General features: G+C 39.1%; 1 pseudogene across 1 annotated transcript; it reads right to left on the minus strand.

The window, feature by feature from the left end:
• Window positions 1-25,793, minus strand: LOC149781750 (uncharacterized; annotated as a pseudogene). The gene is made up of 8 exons (XR_016414525.1): window positions 25,702-25,793; window positions 23,572-23,586; window positions 23,165-23,241; window positions 21,257-21,354; window positions 4,122-4,457; window positions 2,679-3,101; window positions 1,948-2,170; window positions 1-301 (listed from the first exon to the last, which is right to left on the minus strand). The product of XR_016414525.1 is annotated as an uncharacterized LOC149781750 (transcript).
• Between the last annotated feature and the right edge of the window lie 228 nt (window positions 25,794-26,021).

Here is a 26,021-nt window from a genome sequence, read left to right on the forward strand (position 1 = left end):
TTGCAATTATCACTAATGTTATATTTCCAACAATATCAATACACAAATACAAAACAATCGTTCTTCAAAACCTTAAAAGTGTTAACGATTGCGAGGTCACCCGATAACGGGTAGCCCAGTGTATGTAGGCGCAATGAGATAGCCAGAAAATGTGCAATAGACTTCGTCATTAGCACCGTACAGTGTAGAATCCTGATGTGCTTTGACGTATACGACGTCACCAGAGTCAAGTTGGAGAATGGCAGCGTTGCCTGCGGCTCCATACTGGCTTGGAGTATGACTGTACAAGGAAACCACATATCTGAAAAGATGGAGAAAATACATCAAGAGAATATTTTCTTTTCCTACGTTAAAACCAGATACATTTTATCGTGTGGTACAAGAAACGTAGTATTTTAACTAGTGGTTTCGCCACTCCTTAAAATACATCGTTTTGAGTGTCACACGATGAAATAAAGTTTTCTTATATACATACTAAACTTGCAACAGAATCGAAATTTATATCAGACACCTTTCGGCACAACATCCTTATTCAAACCCCATTTGGTAAATTCACCTCACTTTCATAGGCTGATCATATAAATTTACGTGACTTAACATATTTGTATGATCGGGTTGACCTAATCTGTCGCAGTAAATTACATTTTTTGTCCTTTTGTAAACTATTTTACCTATCCGAAAACAAATCAAGACCGATTAAACTATTAAATAGTCTATTCATCAAAGCGGGTTAACCGCAGTTGTCAAGGAAGTAAGGCGACTTAACTGCAGAGAGACTAGAAAGGCGTAGAGTCAGATCTCTTCATCAATGATCAATTACTATGTTTGAAGTTAAAGGCAGATTCTAATTATATTATAGCTTAAAAAGTGCTCGCTTTTGTTATTGCGGGTACGACATTTTTGTAGGCACACACAATCAGGAGTCGCAAGGCATGAGTGGAAATCTTACAGTTTCACATGTGACATATAAGAATATGTTTTTCACATTTGTAAATAAAGAAGAAAAAAATATTATTTTGCCAATTAGTTCATGTATTTCACACTTAAATATATAATAAGATGCACGAGACAACATTAAAGGAAATAAAATACGTTCGATTGCAGTATTCAAGTGGCAAACATAACAAGCTGATGGGATTATTTAAACTGGGTCAGAATGGAAAGGAAAGTTGGTCGTGTTGCATGATTACAAAGGGAACTAATCCAGTTCCATTTCCTTTTTCTGAAGTAAAAACAAAAGAAGAATAATAATGTTTAGTCGCAAAGATATTAATGGGCGGCAGATATTAAAGCTGCAAATAATGGCACCGTGTTGATCGTAACGTTTCTAGTAGTCCACGTCTTCAACGTATCGAAGTATTGTAATTGTCATCGTAGTTTTCATGTTAGAATACATATTGTTATTTATTTCTTTGCCGTCATCATTGTTATCGACATCAACTATAATTGTCATCCATCTCATTATTATTATTATTATTATTATTATTATTATTACTGATGTTTACAATCTTTTCGTGACGAAAGTATGGACAGTGCTCATGGCCATCTGACTGCATGCAATAAAAAATTAGTGCATGCCCAAAGACGAACCACTCTGACGTGTCTTTCAAGTAGAGGAACGACATGTTAGTGCATGAATGATGCTTGTGTATACTTGTCACTTGAAATTTGACCATCGTCTTGTTTGTATCACATTTTGAGTAAACAGACATATAGACTTTTGCAATAGGTGCCCATTAGAAATTTGGGAACACCCTCTCTCTCTCTCTCTCTCTCTCTCTAATAATGTTTACAATGAGCTCTCACTGTGCAGCTGGCAGGTTGAGGAGTGGGATGTAGGTGAGGTAGACAAAAATAAAGTAAAAAATGTGGATGTAGTAATAAGACAATTTATCATTATCGTAATCATCATCTTCTTCTTATACAAAAGGAAGGCTATAAACGTACTTGTAGTTATGGTAAAGCTCAAGCCAAATTGATTTATCAGACTCTCCAAGCGCGTGTACATTAAACTCATACACCCCTTGTGTGGGAGCCGTGAATTCCCCTGTGTGTTGGTCATAGGCATGTTGTATATCTATGAAGATTCTGTCAAATACAACCTTCGAGTTTGCAGCCACTGTAGTGCTGCTTGAAAGACCAGCCGAGAATGCAATCATCCTTGTGCTTCCTATGAAAATAAAACAAAAAGAGAAATTAAAGATAAGAAAAGAGGTAACAAACAATCTAAATAAAAAGAACAAACTAAAGGATAGATGACATAGAAAATATATAAAGTCGTTATCTTCTTATTACAGACCCCCATTAAGCTAACAGGTATAAATATACCTTTCCTGTGTGTCAAGCAACCTTGCGTTGAGCATTCTTATAGTATTACCTTTAACCATTGAAAGGGCTATCGAATGACTTTTAGTGTGAGCAGTTATTCAATGCTACTTGTGGAAACTTGCCCTGCCAACTGGTCTGAAAGGACATATAAAGTATCTCTGAACAGATTCTGCAGAAAATATTATTTGATGTTCTGATTTACGTTATTTAGTTGCGGTACAAGGATGTAACATAAAAGTTAAAGTTATAAATCTTTAACTTATATAACAAGATGTATTGATGTTAATTAGAAAAAAGGGAACGGAAAGACTAAGTTTTAGTGTGCTTTATAAAATATGTATCGGAAATACCCGGATCTAACGAAGCTTCTCCTGATACTAGGACCCCAGAGAAAGAGCTATATATCTGATCCGGTTCACCATACAACTTGCTTGTTCCTCTGGATTTGACTTGCACCGTATCACCTGATTTCAAGTGCAAGATGGCGGTATTTCCAGCGTCCGCCCAGTCTGAGGAAGTCAGACCGTAAAGCGCGCACACGTAATCGCTGTTATGGTACAGTTCCTGCCAAATTTGTTCATTATTCTCTGCCAGAGAAAAGAAGTGGAAAATGTAAATTCCAGGAACAGGGGCCGTGAAAACTCCTGTATCGTTGCTGTATCCTTTGCCTTCGTTCAGTAACATCTTGTTATACAAGACCGTGGATCCGGGGTTGAATGTCATGTGTGTTGTCAAGGTCGCAGAAAAAGCAATGCTTTCGTAAGAAGCGTATACTGTGGACAGAAAGAAATAAAACGGTAGATACTACTGAGTTTGCAAGACACATTATGAAAATTAAACTATACAAACAAAGACTGCTAAATTAAATTGCATTCAAAGCGAAAAGTAGTTCTAGCTCTATTTTTCTTATGCATCTCTGTCTGTCTGCCTGTCTTTATTGCCGTATCTTATATTCTGAATTAATTATTTTCTTTATTTATGAGAGACTGAAAGTTTGATAATATTCTGACTTTATCAGCGAAAATTGTGCTAAAAGTTGTCGCCTTTCAAATACACAAATTTGACAATAAAAACCGAATCTTATGTCTACAGTAATTGTTAACCGCTCTGGTGGTCTAGTGGTTAGAGTGTCCGCCTCTGATGGGAGAGGTAGTGGGTTCTATCCCCGGCAGAATCTTACCAAAGACATAAAATGGTACTAACAGCTGCCCCGCTTGGAATTTAGCATTAAAAGGTTAGTGTTAGGACTGGTCGGCCTGGTGTCAGGATAATATGACTGGGTAGGACATGATGCTACATGTCTGCGGAACTATGCCCCAGTGCTAGATGTCTTTATAAACTACCACACTGCAGATATTGTAGCGATATGACTGAAACATTGTTAAAGCTACGTTAAAAGTCCAAATCACAAAAACAACAACTGTAATTGTTGAGTCTTTGTATTCAAATATCATTATTTTATGCATTCATTTTGTCGGACGACAAATTGCAGAACCAGCCGTTTTCCCGGCTGTAGATGGTGAATCAAACTGTGTTACCGGCCTCAACCGATACGTTAAGATGTGTTATGTACATGATGACGTGCGCAAGAACAAATATAACGAATCCGTCAAAATAGACCGCATTACAATTGTAGTTTGTAATGTACAAATTAAAGACGCCTGCTTATTACTCTGTACTATCTTAAAATTTACAAATCCGACAATCTCAAGACCAATTCATTAGATCTTTAAAGGGTTACACTTTCGTTTATGTATAGAAATATTTCGAACGAATATTAAGTCTCATTCAACCTGTTTCTGCACTGGACATAAGTCTAACTCCCGAAAACGTGGTGTAGATCTCATTTGGGGTCCCGTATAGCATCACGTCATACTGGTCATGTGATTTCACAGAAACTACATCTCCTTTGTTTAAGTGCAGTATTACAGCGTTGCCTGCATCAGCATAATCATTAGGCGTATGGCCGTAGAGGGAGGCGACCAGATCTTGATTCTTATAGAGCTCCAACCAAATTCGGGTGTCACTATGGGTCAGTGAGTAAACTTGAAACTTATAAATTCCTTCTGCGGACTGGTGAAAACCCCAGAGATCTGTAAATCGGCTGCCTGGCCCATAACAGTGATTATCTGAATAAGAGAAATACTCGATACAATACAATGCAATTACTGTTTCATGATCTGTGTTTTTGTTCACATAAACTTCACAAAATGTCTTGTTCAATTCGCTGTTGTACTTTTTCTCCGACGATAGTAGTATCGTGAGGCACTTTAGAGTCAATGGAAATCCCGGTCAAAAAAGTCGTGGGCACTTTTTTATAGACAAGGTTTTTACGGACCCCCTGTTCACGTTTAGCGACAAGGGCAATTTAACATGGGGAATATTGGGCCTATATAGCGACAAGGGCAATTTAACATGGAAAATATTGGGCCTGTATAGCGGCAAGGGAAAGTGGAGGTATTGTATAGGGACAGTAGGAATGGAACAGGTGAGGTGACGTCATGGTACTGAAGACTGGCTACAATGTAGCAAGGGACTAACGTAAATACGTGCTACTCTAGGAAGAGACAAATACAGGAGAGATATAGACATAGAAATAGACATACATACAAACATACATACATACATACATGCATACGTACATACATACATACATACATACATACATACATACATGCAAGAAAGCAAATCTTATCGGTTTTATGTTAACATCATCCCTTTAAAATGGAAGTCATAGCTTACGTCTTCTTCTCTTCTTCAAACTTATTCTGACTTCTGGACCGTAGAAGAGGACTCTATTCAAAGCTCCACATAAATGCTTCTTTTCCAAACGCTATTATTGGTGAACCGGATGATTGTCCTTGATGATTTCACATACATGGGTAAGTTCGTCACATCAATCCACATGTTGCGACGAGAACAGGTGAAGGGAATGAAATGACCTGTGTTTATTTATAGTGGAAGAGCAGATCGAAACGGATTGAGTTTTTTTCACCATTCCTAACATGTATTACAAAATTTAGTCACAGTGTGGACTCTGCCTTCCAATCCAAAAGGAGGTGACTGTGACGTCATATTTGCTATGTAGATACGCTAGCGTCTGTGCGCAGTGAATCCATGCGACAAAGTTTTCAAACATGACGGAAACGAAGAAGACGATGAATTGGGGAGTATCGGCCAAGGAGACGAGAAGTGATGGTATAGCAGTGGTTACCAAAGTCAACAGTCTCACTTCCAGAAGAGACCGATTTTGATTGGGATTTAGTCGATTTTCTTTCTTCTTCACAAGAATTTGTTCCGGTACCATTACCTTTGCCACATTCTCCTTCTTTCCCACACGTTAAGGATTTAAACAGAGGCAGAAAGAGGAATTGGATAAATTGTAACAACAGCAGAAAGAAACAGCAAGCTTTTCTCCTTCAGCAGCAACAGCGAGAAGAAGAAGAGGCAAGAAGGAAACAACATGAAGAACAACAGACTCGAAACAAGGTCTAAGAGAGAAGGAGGACAATGAAAGTCAAACGGTGACGGTACTCTTAGATATTTTAGCAGAGTTAAGGAGTCTGAAACAAATATATCAGACTTCTTTATTGCAACCCAAGAGAAAAAGAACTTCCCGAGCCAAACAGCCCAACCCCGTTGCTACACCTGAGATACAACCTCTAGTTATTTCTACCAAATCATTGACAGGAACAAGTCCAGAAGTAGGCATTGACCGTGGCAAAGGCTTCATGCTGTTAATACTGATAACGTCCCGTTCCTGAGTTTATTTCTAAACCAAATAAACACCAACGGTCCTTTTCAGGGTCACCCATTTCTCTCGAAAAGAGATATCATTCATTTTGCCAAATCAATTAAAACTCAAAATCCCTCCCCCCCCCATGTACTTGTGTGAATGCGTAATTACACTTACGCATTCACACAACTACATGGGGGGAGGAATTTTGAGTTTTAATTGATTTGGCAAAATGAATGATATCTCTTTTCGAGATAGTCAAGATACTTGATATATCTGTAAGAAAAAAGGGCACTGAGCTATAGAGTGTCATGACCGTCAAAAAATCAAAACAGGTGTCAGAAGAGACAAAAGTCAAGATTCATGTTATCATTGTCAAGAGAACGGACACTGGTCTTCAGAACGCCCTAAAAACAACAGGAGGAAGAGGAAGAGAGGGGTTCTGAACTTGAAGAAGAAGTATCCTCCAAAAGGAAGAATCTAGACACGTGAAGAAAGAGAAAAAAGAGAAGAAAGAAGACACGAGAAATATGGAAGAAGAGGAAGAACAATCTGTGAAAGTGAAGAAATTTAAAAAAAGGAGTGAGTGAACAAAGACACAGAAGAAGTCTTTTAACTTTTTAAAGTGTTGTGTTGTGAACTGGATAGGAAATGTAAGTGTCTCTTGATTTTGATGTTTTAGAATATGGATTTACACACTAGACACTCTATAGCTCAGTGCCCTTTTTCTTACAGATATATCAAGTATCTCGACTTTTATCTCGAAAATAGGGTAAATAGTTCGTCGGTTTGTCTGAATAAAACTTTCGTATGACACCTCGCAAAAGTCTGATCAGACGTTCGATCTGTAGGGGCTCTTCCATCGTTCTGGTCGGTTTGAGAATGAAATCGTTACTGGGAGGGAAGACACTGACGCTTTATATAGGGACGAACCTGGTTCGACATGAATATAAGGACCCACGGCTTTTAAAATGTGGTCATTTGACTTTTTGCAGTCAAGAAAAAACGATCGCATCATTTCGTGGAGAAAGGAGAAGAAAGTAAGAGGCAGAAACGGGATTTATCGCCTAGCACAGTAGCTGAAGTCTTGGCTCAAATTCATGCCAGCGATTTTGAAGATGACATAAGTGAGTCCGAATCCAGACCCTGAGAGTCTACATCCAACCAAAGTCCACCAGTAAAACCTGAACAGTACTACCACATTCGAGAGACGGAAATGTTCTCCTACAGAAAATTTAGAATCACAGGTTACACGTACACGATGAAGTTTAAAGATTTCCAGCCCAACGCACCGTTGGATAAAGCAGAGGGTTTCATCACCAAGGTGTGGGATTCTTTGTTAACCACACTGAGACGGCAATGTAAAGCCAAAGAAGACGATCGCTTGAGACTTTCCATTCATCACGACGGTTTGAAATCCCCCATTTGGATCGAGTTTAGCAGCCCGGCTGAACTGACATCTTTCGAAGTCATCGACAAGATTCAACATGTGCAAAAATTCAAGAAAAAGTTTCATATCACTGATAGAAAGAGACATTATACATGACCCACATGTCTCTTCCCCAAGGGACAGGACATAAAAATGCGTTATTGGTTGATAACCTTCGCAGCACCAAAAGACACTCAAGACAAGATGTGCTAGCCCGTGCCATTGTGGTGGGACGAACATATGCCGACAAGAACGACACGGCAGAATCAAAAAGAGCCTGGAAATATTTTAAAAGAATCGAACCATGCCAAACAACAAAGTGAAAAAGTGCTCTTGTTACAGCAGGCGGGCCTATCTAAAGACACACCCTGTGGCATTCCTGAAATGCAAAAATTGCAAGACGGATCCACGCTACACGTTGAAAGTGCACCCTCAAGAAGTGGGCGGGTCTCTGTTGTTTCGAAGCAACGATTTCAAAGACGGAAAATACATTCACGTCTATCATCACGATGAACATTTCGAAACCTTTACCAGTATCACCACATTCCTGGGATACAGTTATTACTGTGAGAAATGTGACTATGGTTATAACAATCCAGACAAAACAAACATTGTGGATCGAAATGTGAGGATTGTTTGGCCTCTCAACCCTGTCTGGGTGAAGGACAAGAACGGGTGCATTGCCCAGCTTGTCAGCGCACTTTTGTCAGCCATGCCTGTTACCAACACCATCTAAAGACGCAAGGTTCACAGTAGAAAAGAGCTTGTCAACTCCTGAGATTGTTCCCTACTTGTGGACGAGGCATACGTACCAACAATGCCAAGGCACACGTATGTTCAGGAAAGAAACGATGTCACATTTGTCATCAAATCGTAGACTTGTAACACCAATGCTACATTCAAAGATACCATTCCAAACATCAAGAGGAAGACGATGACCGGAAGAAAGTAAATTTAATCTTTTTCGATTTGGAATGCATGCAGGAGACTGGCATTCCCATAACTAATTTCTATGTGGCTCAACGAGCGTGCGAGAAGTGCATCCAAGAGCCTGTCTTTAGTCATTTACCTCACTGCAGCAAGATTTCTAGAGGACGTGAAAAATCCCATCGACGAGACGTGGAGCCGAGAGAACATATAACATTACGGATATTGTCATTACCATGCCTCGGTGATGGCTTACAATTTATCGGGATACGATGTGCAATTTCTTCTCAGAAGCTATACGGAACAAAGTACTGAACGTCTGAAAGTGACTTTGAACGGTGCCAAAATCATTTCCTTGCAAGTGGGACAGGTAAATTTTAAGGATTCTACGAGTTACTGGGACATGTATTTGAAACGAATGCCTAAAACATTTGGAATGCCATAAATGGCCAAAGGCTAGTTACCGCACTTTTTCAATACCGAAGCCAATCAACACGTCGTTCTACCCCATTTGCCTGAGGCTCACTGATTTGACCCCGACAACATGCGTACCAAACAATGAGAAGCTTTCTACGCATGGTACCAGACTCACGCGTCGGACCCCTTCAACTTTCAGCAAAAAGTGGTAAAGTATTGTCGTTCCGAAGTGAACATTTTACGGCGATGCTGCGGAAAATTAGATAATTACTCATGGAAAACGGAGGGATCGATCCTTTTAAAGAAGTCAGCACCATTGTCAAAGCGTGTTCATTAGCCAAGGATTCATACCCAAAAACACCTTGGCTGTCCTAAGCCCTCAAACGATGAACTTTGTCGAACGTCAATACTCGGTCAAAGCCTTACGCTGGCTACATTACTTGTGCGACAAGGAAGACAAATGGGTCCAACTTACCCGCAACGGAGGAGGCGAAAAGACTATCGGAAGGTGTTTGGTGGATAGCTGCGACTTAGATAATCCCAATATCGTGTACCAGTTTAACGGATGCTTATTGCGCGGATGTTCCCTCTGCTACCCTCAACGTGACACTAAAAATCAGTTTTTACGACGGAACATGGAAGGTTTGTACGAGGCCACTCGTTAGCGACGCTTGAAGTTAGAACAGAAAGGATACCAAGTGGTGGAAATGTGGGAACACGAGTAGGATCACAGTTTGAAAACCGATCCCGAGTTAAAACGCATCTTGGAAGGTTACAAGCTGGTGGACCCACTGAACCCGAGAAACAGTTTGTATGGAGGACGGACGAATGCCATATGTTATCTGTACCTCGCCGAGGAAGAGAAAGGAGAAGAAATCAAATATTTTGATGTGTGTTCTCTGTATACTTACGTGCACAAATATCGTCACTTTTCCGCAGGGCATCCACAACTGATGACCTCAGCAATGGAAAAGAAAACCGGGGTTTCCCTTGTGCCGTATTTGTACCAAAACGTGCAATCAAGACCGACCTTATCATACACACAGGAAGAACGAGCCTTGACGGGAACGTGGGTCGAGCCGAATCGTTTAAAGCTATGGACTTGGGATACCAACTGTTGGAAGTATACGAAATGTATCACTTTCCAAAGACAAAACATACCATAAGGGTAACTGAACTCAGAAAGGAATTTTCGCAGACTACGTGGATGCCCTTTTGGAACTGAAACAAGAAGACAGTGACTATCCTTCCTGGTGCCACAATCTCAAAGACCAAAGGAAATTCAAAGGGAAATACTAGAAGCTGAAAATTATCACTTTGGACCACGTGGACAAAAAGGAAGGAAGGCGATTGTTTGCCAAAGTAATGTGAATTTCTTGTGGGGCAAAACGGTACAGCGACCGTGTGAACCCAAGACGTAACATTTGACAGAACCATCCCGCTACTTTCAGATGATTCATGACAAAAACAAATACATGAAACACGTGGACGTCGTTCGTGAAGAATCGATCCTGATCATTTATGAAGAGGAACTGGACTTTATAGAAGCCGACTAATTTGGAAATATCATCATTGGGACTAAATTGACAGCCCATGCTCGCTTAAAAATTGAGCGAAGATTTAGAACTGTTAGGAGATCGCGTCCTGTACCTGGACACGGACAGTTGCATCTACATCAATCGCCTGGGTCACTGTTGCCCTAAAATCGAGGGAGACCGTTTAGGAGCCTGGACGGACGTGCACCACGACGACAAGTGGCGGTCCCAAAAATTACGACTACGAATAACGTAACAAAGAAGTGTACACGGAATGTGAAGTGAAAAGACTGACGCTCTATTATCGCACCAGTCGAGTGGTGAACTTTGGCATGTGTAAGAAGCGTTGCAGTCTAGACGGGATGGAAACTTTAAAGTGACAACCTACGAACCGTACAAGATTGTACGTTTTCCCACCCACCAAATCGTCAGTCGGCCTTTGGAAAAAGTGTATTAAATCGTGTACCAGAAGCGAGTGAGGCTTCCTAACCCCTTTCCTTTGCGAGACAACGTCCAAGAACCATAAATCATTGTAACTACCAAGACCAAGCTGAAAGATGAATACTTTTAAACAGACATCATTAAAGTTCGGTGATTCTCAAGTGGAGTGCGATGCTGTGCCTTGCGATGAGACCGATGACGTACGCCGTGACCTCAGCAATTCAGTACCACATCAATGAAACTTTGCTCTGACTACTACTATAACTACATCTACCATGGAAAATGATGATGTGCGTGTCAAACCTGACGAATGCGAAAGCGATGCCACTCGTTATCGTGGAATCGTTGCTGGTTTTCATGGTGAAACCATTCAGCTAATACCCTACGGTTGTTATCCGAAGCTGAGAAAACTCATGCGGATTTCACCAACCCTCATCAAAATAAACATATGAAAGACGAATATTCATTCCCTGTGCGTTTGCCTGAATACTGCTACTATGAAAGTCGATTTCAAACCTTCCAAGGAAAATGATCTAAGTATCTGGGAGGATCTACCCCCGAAGAATTAGCCAAAGCCGGAATTTTCTACATGGGCAAAGGGGATAAAGTAAAGTGCTTCAGTTGCGGTGTGTCACTTCACGATTGGTAGCAGAAAGATTCGGCTTACCTGGAGCATGCTCGATGGTCTCCACAGTGTCACTATCTACCTTTAGTGGGATCCTAGTCGTAGGAGTGACATACCGTGCCGTTTAAGAAACCAGCTTGGCTAGGAGTCAAAAGTTGGAAAACACCACAAGCATTTAAACTCATTTGAAAAGTAATACTCAAGGATAACCAAACAAAGAGAAGATCTACAAGGATGTTTGGCGGGGGTATGCCAGAGCAAAATCTCAATTGGTGACTGTAGAACATTTGTGTCGAGCAGTTCACAAGAGAAAAGTGAAAAAGTCAATAAACTCGTCAGATTTCTCTGAATCAAGTCTGCGTTTATCCGATTATTCCGCTTCAGACCGTTTACATTAGAAGATTTTATTGACATTCTTGGCCGTTACCCTGAATGGCAGTATTCAGAAATTACTTACTATGTCCGTTACTTTCGCTTCAGGAGAAGATTTTAAATAAAATAATACTGACTGACATGATCATGGATACTTTACAGGAGAGCATTCGTGGTTTGTCTGTGGAATTGAGAGAACGCATTTACCGTCAAAATGCAAGTGAAACGCAAAGAACAATTGCATTGGTCACGTCGCCGATGTTTAAACCATTGCTACCTGAATGCTATAAGAGGACTGATTCAGATGAAAGTATTCCAGTGTTCAGACATTGTTAAACTGGAAATCGGTGAGGAGAAGGATTGTTTTCCACCTAAATCAAAGTCCAATGGAGATAGGGCATGATCCAGACTTTACTGGATTTATCCACGCCAGAACTGTCCCGATTTAGTCCGTTGTCAACCGCTCTACGACGTGTGATGCCTGTTATCAAGTTGATACGACGTATAGACAATCAGTGGCGACGCATTCCAATATAAGAAAGACCTGCGGTAAAGGATGGTTATTAGAGTTGTTGTGCTCCTAAACGCCCAAAGATGTCCCTTAAAAGATATACATACCAGTCATTTGCTAAAAAAGGAAAGAAAAGGAAAGGACTTTCACCTCATTTGCCAAACATTGGGACATATTGTCAGTCCTGTGCAAAGTTTCTTCACCCATCCAAAAACAAACCATTCGAACAACCTCCAAAGACGTTGTCGATACGGTGTGTGAATATTGCCTTAATGACTTGAAAAGCACGATACGTTTGTCGAAACATCAGAAAGAATACTTAGCCAAGCATCGACACGTTCCTCCCCCAAAGATCCAAAAGAGATACCCATCCGTCAAACCAAGAAGATGTTACTACAAAGCGGAAGAATTATGACCATGTTGTTAGGACCCTTGCTGAAAGTAGTATTGGGAACAAGGCTAGGATGACTCATGAGAGCAAGATAAAATGGACCAAGAAGATTAAATGGACATCTGGAGTCCAAAAATCTCTGACGTGACAATTTAAAGCGAATGGAAGGACGAAAACTGGCTTTTGTACCTTACAAACGATGGCTGGAATACCATCGCTATCAAGAACAACAGACCACACATTAGCCTCCAAATCCTAACTTGACCGAGATGTTCCAGTTACCACAAACAATTGCAGTCGTTGATGAATCCCAACGATTTGTCCGAAACAGACAAAATCCCAAAGGTACGGTCAACTGTTGCAACGACTGCATCTTTTTCACCAGAAATCTGTAGACGAAACAGCTCAGCCGATTCTGAAATATTTAAGACCCTGTTGAAAAGTCCACAACCATCAATAACCCCAGTGACCAAGACAGAAAAGGAGAAGAAGAAGAGTTTCAAACTGCACCAGAGAAAGTTAACAACATCACCTGCATCCAGAATTGGATGGATTAAAACGATGATGGCCACCCCTTCTTCCACAAAAGAGAAAAAGAAAAAAGGTGAAGTCAGAAGTGAAACAAGAACCGATTAACCCTGTTCAAGCATCCTCCTCCCCCTCGACACCGATCGCTTGCCTGACACGCAAAGCATAACAAGCCAAGAAAATACCACACACAGAAAAGAGTTGCCTCAGTTAAGAGTGTGTGACTTATTAACGAAAATGGAGAAGGTGTTAGCCAGCATTTACTACAATCCATCCCATCCCGCGGAATACGGAGGAGTTCAGGAATTGTATCGTAGTGCCAAAACACGTCTGAAAAGTCTCCATTTGCCTCAAGTGCAACGACGATTACAAGAACAAATCACGTACACTTCACACAAACCCATTCGACGAACATTTTCCATAAATCACGCCCAACTGAAGGACTTCGATCATCAATGGCAAGCCGATTTAGCCGATGTCTCTCATTTGGCCACCTACAATAATAGCTACAAATATTGGTTGGTGTAATCAACATATTTTCCAAATTTGCTTGGGTCGTGCCATTGACTTCCAAATCGCGCAGTGCGTGCCCTCCAGCTTGTGTTGAAACAAAGTGGTTGTCACCATCTTTGATGGCAAACCGACAAAGGCACCAAATTTCTGAACCAAAGCCATCATCGTAGAACGTTTTCAACGCACCTTGAAAGAACGCATGTGGAATATTTTACGCATCAACACACTCCCAAGTACATCGACCGCTTACCGCACTTGGTTCAAGCGTACAACCAATCTTACCATCGAAGCTTTGGACTTGACCCACAGGAGGTGTCTCAAGACAACGAATCCATCATTCACTCTCTATACGTTGAAAATTTCGTCAGGCTATTTCTTTTAGCGGTCAACATTTGGTGGATACAATTGCTGACAGGTTCGAGGAAGCGTTTGGCAAAGCTAAATTGAGAGCCAAAAAAGTGTTATGATTGAGTACCATAAAGTGGATCGTCGCCTAATGATGAAACTTTCAGATATCAGAAAGTTGGTCATTGCTTTTAATGGTAGTTTGTTTAACATTTTGGCTGGACTTCGAGAGATGGCAGGAAATATTTTGAGCCCGAAGATCAATGGCAATATGAATTTTTACAGAGCTGAACCAAGGACTCGATTTCATCTTTGTGTAATACGATGGTGTGGAGTACAATGTGGTGGGACACACCTCCGTACCATTACTACGTGTCATTCCTTTTAAAGTGGATTCTAACACGGCCACTGACGAGGAAGGCGGAAACACATATCATGTTCACCGAGAATTCACACATCCTCATTATGGGCCTGTCAGTAAGTTGTATTTCGACACTGTCAACATTGCTATAAAAGAAGATCTGGGACAAAATATTCCATTCTCCAAATGAAAAGTCACGGTGAAACACCCTTTTCGAAAGCGATTCTCGAATGACTCGTAAGTCATGTATCCAGTGTACCGAGGAATCGCTCGACAGCGAGGACATGGTTTAGGAAATATGTTTAAAATGTCCTTTTGTTCAGTGTTTAAACTGACGGTGACACGAAGATTGCACGCCTTGAACGATGCCACATTGACGCACGGCAGAGAATTTCTCCAAAATGTCATCATCGAGACAAAAAATCCTAAAGAAGCTTTCTTGTTAGCAGGCAAAAGATATCTTGCTGAAAAAGGACAAAGACATTTTGGGTCGTCGAGAAACTCATATGAATGCATTCCCACGTCCCTGACGACACAGCAAGGACAAGGCAGAAAGAGAAGACCAAAACAAACCTTCAGTAGCCATCATACTAACAAAGCTAGAAAAACTAAGAAAAGGAGGACCGTCCGACACTTAGACGTTTTCGATTATTAAAACACAGAAACAGAAAATAATGCACAGATAGTCTTGCGCCTGTTCGAAGTCGGAACTAGATCTATTTGTCATAACACCCTCAATGATGACGATGCAAGAATCTCAATGGGTAGAATTGTATCCCATTTCCTCTGTCAAGGACTCAAGGATCAACCCCCATCGAGTTTGAAATCAAAGGACAGCCCAAAGAATACATCGATCTGAATAGCAGTTAATTTAACTTGAAAGTGAAAGTTCAAGATCCGGCTGGAAATCCTATAGACGATAAAGCAGTAGCTATCGTCATCAACGTACCCTACCGAACGTACCTTGAAAATCTCTTGACGTACGGAAAAGAAGCCAAGAACATTCATTCGGATACTTGCGTGGTATGGAAACCTGACACGCCAGGCTATTTTAACGCCACCGAAACGGATCTATCCAGGAAAAATCCAAAAATTATGGCATTTATAGAACGACGAAAACAAAATTAAAGGACTCAACAAAAGTTTAAAACTAATGGATCCTTTGCATTTGGAAATGCACTTACAAGAAAAGAATTTGCTGAACGGTGTGGATGTCCGTTTTAGCCTGAATATCAACAGTACCGCTTTCCAATTGATGGATTCAAATAATGACGCTTACAAAACTGTCATCGAGGGAACCAAAATCTACGTACGACGTGTGAAAGTGTTACCTAAAGTAGGAAATGACATCAGTCACACTTTGAGCAGAACGACCACCAAGTATCCGATATGACACGTGGAAGTAAAATCCTTCACTATACCCACTGGACAGCGATCTATCATCTGTTCCAGGGTCGGTTAAACAAACGTTTAGCCATTGGTATTGAGAGCAACACAGCCTTCAGCGGAGTCAAGAATGAAAATCCTTTCAACTTTTATCTGTACAACTGAAGTTATTTGCTATGGAAAGACCTTGGGTAATAGACCCTTCGAACCTAAGTTTGAGCAGAAGAATTATTTGAGATTGTACTCGTCTCTGTACAAAGCCACCTGACAGTTGAAACCAGTCACTGTATTACGTCCGAGGATTATGGTGAAGGCTACACTTTGTGGGCCTTTGATTTTACTCCTGACCAAAGCAGCGATGAGGGACATTTCCACCCTATAAAATCCGGTCAGATTCTTGTGGAACGTCAGTTTAAAGCACCTCTACTACACACAGTGAACGTCATCTTACATGACAAATTCGATATTCCCATATAAATCAACATTTTGAGAGAGAAGTCATTCTAGACTATTAGAAGCTATGGAAGACTGTTATCCCTCTTTGAATAGTGGAGAATCTTTAGAAATGGAATGGAAGGATACCGTGGAAGCAGAACCCCAAGACAAAGACAAAAATGACATAGTGATGAATACCAGATGGCCGGAACAATAACAACATTTAGTGTCCTGTTTTGCTAGACACGTGGTAGAAATAAAATACGGAAATGATCAAGAAAGATTGCTATGGATGCCACAATGATCATCCCTGTCGAATTCGACACGATAAATGTATGATGATGAGTCAAGAAGAAACATAGGACAAGTATCTGGACAAAGCTTGGAGTCTCATCTCGGAAGAAGACGTGTTGTATCAGTGGCATAAAGACTTGTCTGATCATTCCTTCCCTCCATTGATTGCTACAGAGATCCATCACATAGAAGCTCTCTTGGCTCTTGGCTCAGAGTGCGGATACGAAGCGAAGAAACGGTTACTTGTCAGAGATTTCCAAGCAAGAAGGCAGAATTGAATTGATGACTTATCATTACCCGATGAAACAAGAAAAAAAAAAAACAATACAAAAAATGGATACTTGGGAACTGTATTACCTTTTGAACCACAGTTCGTACACTGCTTCTTGGAATTATGTCGTTTGTGCTAAAGATGAACTGCCTTATAGCAAACCTCAAGACCATCAAGCTTAGGTCTTCAGCACTAATGTATGTCATCAACACGGACGACAGTCATCTCCCAGGAATCTACTGGGTAGCCGTCTACTTTCCCTGTAATGGTTGTGTGGTATATTTTATTTCGTATGGATTGTCACCTATGGAAGATACATCATCGACTTCACGACGACATGATTCAGTAATGTGAAATTACAAGTCACCGATTCCATGGTGTGTAGACTATATTGTGTGTATTTTCTTCATCAACGCAGTCTTGGATATTTTTTAGAAGATTTAGTGACTTATTTTGATCGTCATCTTCTAAAAACGATGACAATGTAGATCGATGGTTTTGTGACAATTATGGCTATCTTTTGTCTTTAGCTAGAAAACGTAATGGACATCAATGACCCAATGACTTCCACCAGTGGAAGTCTAGCTTTACTTCACAACATTGTCAACCTTGTCAAAAATAGTTAGTTACTGAAAAATTTTTGTTTTATTGTCAATTGTTGGTTGTTAGCTATTTGAATAAAAAATGATGTGTTTTGAAAAAATGTGTCTGTAGTTTGTTTTCAGATTGTATCCTTATAAATGCTCTTTGGCTTATCTCTATCATTCTCCTCAAAATCAAACTATCATAGCGTTCCGACTTTAAACATTATAGAAATGTTTTCTATCGCGTCCGCGCTTGGACCATATAAAGTGAATGAGTCTCCAGTCTGACCATCCATTATTGACTCATCCTTCTATGAAGATGTGTTCAAGACTTGACAAGCTGAACGAATTTTACCGAGGCATGAAGAGATCGAGAATGTCAGAATGTTGGAATTGATAAATGACCTGATAAAAGAGCTCTTCAGACAGGAAATCAAGAAAAAGAAAGAAAAATGGACGGGGAAGTACAGACTTCAGAAGCAGATATAGCAGCAGCAGGAACAGCAACAGGATATGTCGACTGCCCGGTAGACAGGAAAGAGTTCTCCTCTTTCCGAAGAAGCAGGCCCTATCCTATGGGAAAGCCTGTCGCCAGAGGGAGACGCAATCTTAGACGATAAAATAATGACATAACTCGCCGTCCACCCACAAAAAGTCCTTTTCAGGGCTACCCCAATACTGTAGAATAGACATACTAGTTTAATTGCCAATTGTATGTTAGTAAGATAAAAAATAGAAGTGCGTCTATTAGCACTTCGTTTCTTTGTTTTATGAATTAAAAATAGAACTGTCTATAAGCACTTCGTTTCGGTAGCTTGTCAAAATGTAGTCTGTGTGTTTTTGTTCGTAGTTAGTGTTTGTTATTAAAAAGTGAGTGAGTGTTTCTGTTAGAGCCGCGCGTTTCATGATTTTTGGGTTGATCATATGAACCTTGTGAATTTTGTGTAAGGGGATGTTTTCCTTCACGTCTGCTCTTCATAATATAAAGTAAAAGCGATCGTCAGTCTGGCTACCCGTCGTTGATTCATCAACTGAAAGAAGAACAGCAGACTCACAAAACTCTTGGAACTTCAGAATATTCCAGGCGCCTCCAGGACTAGCTAGCCATGGAGGTAATTGCAAGCTGTGAAGTCAAGCCGATGCTGAGGACACCTTCACAGAGATAAGCACCCCAGCCACTACCAGCACAGAGAGACGTGGTCCCACGAATAGAGAATTGTGACCTAGCATTGGAGAGGTAAAAGGCAGGAGGTAATGAGGCAGCATCCACGGCTGAAGAATAGAAGAAGGAGTGAAATCTTCAGGGTTCCGCAAACCGACGAATGGGATGATGAGGCCACTCAAGCTGCCTCCGCACTCCCAGCAGCTACAGTCAATTGAAACAATTATTGGCGCCTACGTTGTGTATGTGGTGCCAGGCCTGGGTGATGTAATCATTAGCCAGGTGCATTTGAAGTTCAAAACAACAGTCCTTCTCAGGGCTAACCTTATCTCTAGAAAAGAGACTATTCAATTGCCAATTGGTGTATATGTGGAGCGGTGTGATTATGAGCACTGACTCCTTTGCTGATGTAATTGTGTGTGTACGCGCGCTTGCGCGTGTGTGTGTGTGTGTGTGTTGGCATACGTTTTTGTGGATAGTATATATTGTGCTTATATAAGTGTACGTAAGTTTGTGTGGATAGTAGATATTGGGGTTTGTGGATAGTATATAATATTTTTTCTCTCTTCCCGTTTGCACAGTATATTTGTGAATATTTTCTCTTCTTCCCGTGTGTGGATGTTATATTTTGGGTTTGTAGATAGTATATAATAATGTTTTCCTCTTCCCGAACGTGGGTAGTATATATTTGTCATTGTTTCTTCTTCTTTCCGTGTGTGGATAGTAGATTTTGGGGTTTGTATGATTTGGCTCAACTTTTGTGGATAGTAGACAATATTTGAAGTGAGAGTAAGGAATGTTTTCCTTCACGTGCACGCTCGACACATATAAAATCAAGAGTCCGTCATTCGCGCCATTCTTCACAGAATAAACCAAGAAGATGGCAAGCTATCATTTGTAAAACAAAAAAAAATGAACACGTTGCAAGGAGTGGCGGATGATATTGGAATGGTGGAGGATGTGTTGGTGAGATTGGAGGATGGTTATGGCTATACTCACCACCGTCTCAGAATGGAGATGAATAATACAAGTCAGGCAAAGGAAAGGTTTAGAGAAATCATAAAGAGGAAAAAGAAGAAAAGTAGGATGAAGAGGTCAGTAAACAAATGAGGAAGTGGAATGAACTAAATAGAAAAGGAAGACGAAAATGAAAAGAAGAAAAAGGAGGAGGAAAAGGAAAAACAGGAAGAAGAAAAGAATAATAATAAGAAGAAGACAAAGAGAGTAGGGCTGAAAATAAGAAGATGGTGGAGGGATAGAAGAAGTTAGAAGAAGAAAACCAAAGACCCTTTTCGGGGCCACTCATATGCCTCGAAAAAGATAAGTATTCTCTTTGCCATGTATGTGTTTGATGTTGATCAATCTTTGTACGTTGTATCTGTTACATATGTCTATGTCACGCCAAGTGTTCCAGATTTTATCCCGCTCTTTGGTCCGATTGAGGTCAGATTCTTGCTACATTGTTACCAATCTTCAGTACCGTGACGTCACCTCACCTGTTCCATTCCTATTGTCTCTTACAAATTAACTCCACTCTCCCTTGTCGCTATACATGCCCAATATTCCCCATGTTAAATTCCTCTTGTCAATAAACGTGCCCAGGTGGTCCGTACAAATCTTGTCTCCAAACGAGCCTTCGACCTTTTTGACTAGGATTTCCATTGTCTGTAAAGTGCCCCACTATACTAATGACGATGAAACAGACAGCATATTTTAGAGAACAATATGCAATACATAAATAAGAATAAAACACAATTACGTGATGAAAACTTGACAGTAACTGTTTCAATGTTATTTCTCAGCACGCTTTTATTTTACAAAACTCAAAAATTTTCTGAAAGAGTTTTATACAGGGTCTCGTTCTCTACTAAAATATAAAATTGATTTGTTTGTGACCAGTGGATTGATTTTTCAGCTCTACTCGAAAGTTGAAAGATCGTACAACAACGATATTTATTTCTCATTTGGCTACAGTGTGTGAACAGCTGCTTATAAAAGGTCAACATGGGGTGTATTGTTTTCTGTTCTTACGAACAATGTTCATACTTCATGGCAGATTGTTCTCAACTGCACCAGTTTTAAAGGCTTTAATGTAACGATATGGTTAATGAGTAATACGCGTCCATTAATGTTTAGGAAGAAGTTTATGGAAGTTCGTTCTATTTTTGGTCAAGATGACTGTGTTTGACAGAGGACCATATTGTTGGCCAAGGTTTGGTATGTATTATTGTTGCAAACATTTCCGTCAAAGTTGGATACAATTGGTCAGAAAATAGTAACTGTTTACGGTCCGACAACGGACGACTGATGACGGACGATAGATGACGCGCAACGGATGCAAGACAATAATAATACAGGCCTTATTTGCTTTACGTGTTGAGAAACTAAACAAAATGATACACAGGAGTAATTATATGATATACATCTTTGAAACGATTTGTAACACATTTCCCATTGGCGATAGCTCCAATATCAAGTCAATTTCAAATATACATATGCTCAGTTATAACGCTTTGAATTCGTTTAAAAGGCAATATGGTATACAGCTCTTTTATCTTCATTCATAATACAACACGTAAATGATCTTTAAAACAATCCCAATAAAAAAATGAATAAAATAATCAAAAGAATTCATGTATTTTATCTCACATTTCATGATTTTCACCTTATTGAACTGTATAGTTGTCCCATTTGTGACATGAATGTGGTCATTTTGACCGACAGAGAATGCGATCGGATACACTCCATTATCTTGAGCATGCGCTGAAAAAAAATTAGAAAGGACCACTTATAAATATTATTAACTGCTCAAATGAAGATATTGGTATGACTATTTGGTATTTAAGTAAGTAACAGGACGTATCAGAACCAGCAGGTTCTGCAAATCTTAACAAATAATTTAATTCTCAAAGTCAAAACAATAAATATTGAGAAGAACTTACAATATTATGAATCCAAAATATTCCTAAGAGATCTAAGCACATATTAAAGAACCGAGTGTTATGAATGAATTTTAGGTCCTGAATGAGCTGACATACCAGTAAACTTGAATGTACTAAAGTGAAAACTGTCGTGATGTATCAAAATGGCACAGTCCAACACTCATTTGAATCAATTTACAGAAGTCCCGAAATGTTGTCTTTGTCCAATGTCAATGAGCACTTTGTAATTTTAATGAATAAACCAAACCAATGATACCTCTCAAATTACATTTCAACGCAAAATTAAATGCATCTTCAGACTGATAATAACACAAGAACATATGAAAATAGGAATTAATTAATTGCCTATTATCCCACCTGGCTCATTAATCCAATGGGAAATTAACCAAAATTTGTAAACATGTTTATTGTTAGGATTGATTTTAAAACTTGTTAACATTTATTTATAGTTCATATAGATTCTACAGCAATGCACTATAAGTTAAAGACAATATAGATATACATAACAATATGTTGTACTTGTTTCCGAAGATAATTTGGCCATTATGCCTTGCTGATTGTCAAGACTTGTGTTTGTGAGTAAGTGTGCTCGTGAGTAATCGTGGATCTTCTACAATATCGTTCAAGGTAGTAACTACATGGTCTGCAACTGTTTTAAAGTTTGGCAACAGCGCTTGTGGTGAGCAAAGCGATAGGGTTTGTTTCTTACAAATTCAAAATAACTCCCAAATTAGGAGACAAAGATGTCCGAAAACGTGCGCTTTTCATAATTACAGCAGAGTATCAACATATTTCAGATGGGATTTAGATGATCCTCCTGTATCACGCTCAAAGGACAAACCATCATGGCCTATGGATCACAACTTAACAACTATTGAGATAACCAAATATACATTCATATATATACATATATATAAAGAGATTCAACTGAAATTCTGTGTTGTGTATACTTTTATCTTCTAAGACAAAACCCAATGGTCACGGACCTTTTTACCGATGTGTGTTGAGGGATGGGAATGGGGTTCGCCAATTAGCGGAGTACGTTATATCTGTTTTACAATGATGCTAGAAGGTACAATTTTGTCATAAGCAATGAGCGTTTGTAAACATCCGCTAATAAAGGAGGTAAACTTCGAAACCGGCGAAAGAGATTATCATTTTAAATATTTTATTAGTTGTTTATCTAAAGCTTTTAATATATTAATTTTGTTGATATACGATGAAAACGGATGATTCAGAACATAACTAACGATATTGATTGTCTATCACATTGCCATTGATCGCTCTTGACTCTGATACTTCGTTTTAACCACTCCAACAGCACTCTCGAACTTTGCAACATGTTTCAAAAACTAGTTAAAGTAACGACAACGCATTTGCATAGTCCTTTGTCCAAAGACAGTCTTGGCTTGTGTAAAAAAAATCAATAAATAAATAGCTAAAAAGAATAAATTTTAAAGTATGTGCACATGTAGCTGCAGTTCAGTAGGAACACTTAATTAAGACTGACTCTCCAGAAACTGTAATACAGGTATTTGCCACTAGCTTGCAGATGTGATCAGTCAATGCGTGATCTTATTTAAACTCATCTTCAGGAACTCGTGTTCAGTCTAAATATATAGTGTACTTACAGGAATATGGCGAAAACCACAGAATGACTGTAGTTAGAAAGCAGATGTTCATCAGCATTGTGTCACAGCACAGGCTTCTGTAAAACGTTTATATATATATATATATATATATATATATATATATATATATATATATATATATATATATATATATATATATATATATATATATATATGCATTCATACATACATGTGTGTGTGCATGCGTATGTAAATCTTTAAAAATGAACAGTTTGCCTGTATGGCGAAAAGTTTCGATATCGTATCATTACGACATTAAGTACAAGTCATCCGTAGTCTAAGTCTCTTACAAAACACTATTAGGCTCGTAACTGAAATTAGAAAGACCGGTGTTTCACTCAACCTTATGACGATGAGGTAATACTACAATCGAAAATTATACTCACCTTAATGGGTGGAGGCTTGAAAATAAAAAAGGGTTAAGGTAAATTTTAGTATGAGTTGTTTTCTCAGGAAAGACAAAACAATATCGATTAGAAATATGCTCCTTCGAGTAATAATAAACTATTGGACGAACAGTAACAGAAAATCAAAGAACCCCTCCAACGTCAAAGGTCTATAACTTTACTCCATGTTGAGAAAGCAATTCACGTACGTCTGGTCACTTGGCTCAACGACGTTAATTCTAATAAAATACGCGCAAAGCAACAGGACTAGGAAATGGGTTTAGGCTGTACAACAGTGAGATTTTCCTTGATGAAATCACTATAATATAAATTAAACATTGGTTTACGTGTTTTACTGCTTTTCGTGGTACAAAGGGTTTGCATATTAAATTGATATGTTTTAAAATGTACATAAAATTAAAGAGCAAAGTACTTGTTGATAGATTTATTTGTACTGGTTCCCAACTGACCGAGACGTGACACAAGGGGCGTTTTGCTACCCTTGATGAACACTCTATTTATAAAAGACTCGATACTCCAAATGGAGAAAAATATCTGGAGCAAAGATGGCGTCGAAAGGTGTTGGACATCAAAAACTAACTGATGATATTGCACTTATCGCTACTTATTCTACCAATCTTCAAAAGCTGGGAGACATCGCATACACATACAGTAACAAGTGGCGATGTGAGCTTACTTTTACAAAGTTAAATGTTGTGAATTTCGGTCCGCAAACAAGACTAACGTTATCTTGAGTAGACATGTTAACCGGTTACTGATTCTGCAATACATCTGGGGCACAGTATTAATTCAAAGGTTGCGTCAAATGAATCAATAACTAATGCACGCAAGAAACAGAATAATTATTTTCATGGTATGTTTAGTATTGGCATTCCACGGAATGGTTTACATTCTTGGATGTCTGCCAAAATGATCAAAAAGATAATTTTTCCTTCAATGTTTAATGGTAGAAAATTATTGTGTAATATTACAGGAAGTGATCTTGCTTCATTAGATAAAACTCTTAAGATATTTTCCCAAATATGTACAAGGCTTAACAGGACATTCAGACATTGTTCTTGGAAAGCTAGGCTGGACATCAGCGCAGTCCAAATTCGATAGCGGAAATGTGATTTCATAGATTGTGTTTGATGCGTATAGTTATATACATACAAATCGAATGTTAACTTCATGTTATTTCACTTCATTTTCAGATGATGAAAGTGAAGCTATGAAATACTTGCAACTATAAGATATGTTAAAGATGTTTTATTTGCCTCATAATTTAATTTATTATTTGCAGAATTCCAAAATGCCTGATAAACAACATTGAAGTGAAATTGTAAGATCGATAATTGCTGGGCTTGAAAATAGAACCTTGAGAATTCGAAGGCCTAACGAATCGGATTTTTACAGATTCGCGTCCATGCTCTAACTTTTGATACCTGCCCACTATGGCAGTCGGCTAAAATAAACATGACAGTGAGGAATTTACTTATTATATGAGTAGACTATGGTCTGCTGTTCCTCAACAATAACTAAATATGTGAATTCAATGTGGAAATGTTTATACAGACTTTATAGATCTTATTTGTGCTGCATATCCTTACATGTGGAAATTAAGAAACTCTCTCTGGAGTGTCCTGACTGAAAACGTTCCATAACACCTACATTATACGTTATTTAACGCACATGATGAGCTGCAACTGCCGTATTTTCTTGGTAGAAGGTTACCAGTTGGGCGTAATTGACAAAGAAAGCTCCAATTTATTTGTCCGGTATGCAGCTTTCTTTGTTACGTAGTTTGCTTCTATGTTCTACAGATTGACGTTATGACTTTGCAGCTTCCATGGATCGTGCAAATTTTAGTGACAGATAGCATAAGCAATTTGAAACTAAAATTTTATTTTATAGCATAGACGAGCTCTGTTTTCTTTCCTTATGCCAGTTTTGGCTTAATCAAATCAATGATCCGACGTATATATCGCATCAACGCAGTAACATTTGCAATAAATATGCAAATATGTGTTAATTATTGCCAATGCAGACAAAGTTTCAGAGAGAGAGAGAGAGAGAGGAGAAGAGAGAAAACTAAATTGTATCTGAACAGGGAAATCGTTAATCACTTACCTTCTACAGAAATACGTGTCGGTGTTTACATACATCAATAGTATAACAGAGAGTAGCCTTATATTTCGTGGTGGTCTTATCTTATATACAGTGTCTATAGAGTGCTCTACATTTTGCACTTGATAACGAGCTAAAGAAAACTTACACGTGACACTGGCCGAACGACCATGCAAAATCTAGAACCAATCTGTGAAATCGATATTTGTAGGCCAAATGAGTTTCTTGTGATTGCCACCTCAATATATAAGATCTGAATTCGCTGGATGAATGTAATATGTTATCAATATTGAAGAAATTTGATATATATATATATATATATA

This window comes from Sinohyriopsis cumingii, chromosome 15 (assembly GCF_028554795.1).
Source record: "Sinohyriopsis cumingii isolate HCF-2022 chromosome 15, ASM2855479v2, whole genome shotgun sequence".
Lineage (NCBI taxonomy): Eukaryota > Metazoa > Mollusca > Bivalvia > Unionida > Unionidae > Sinohyriopsis > Sinohyriopsis cumingii.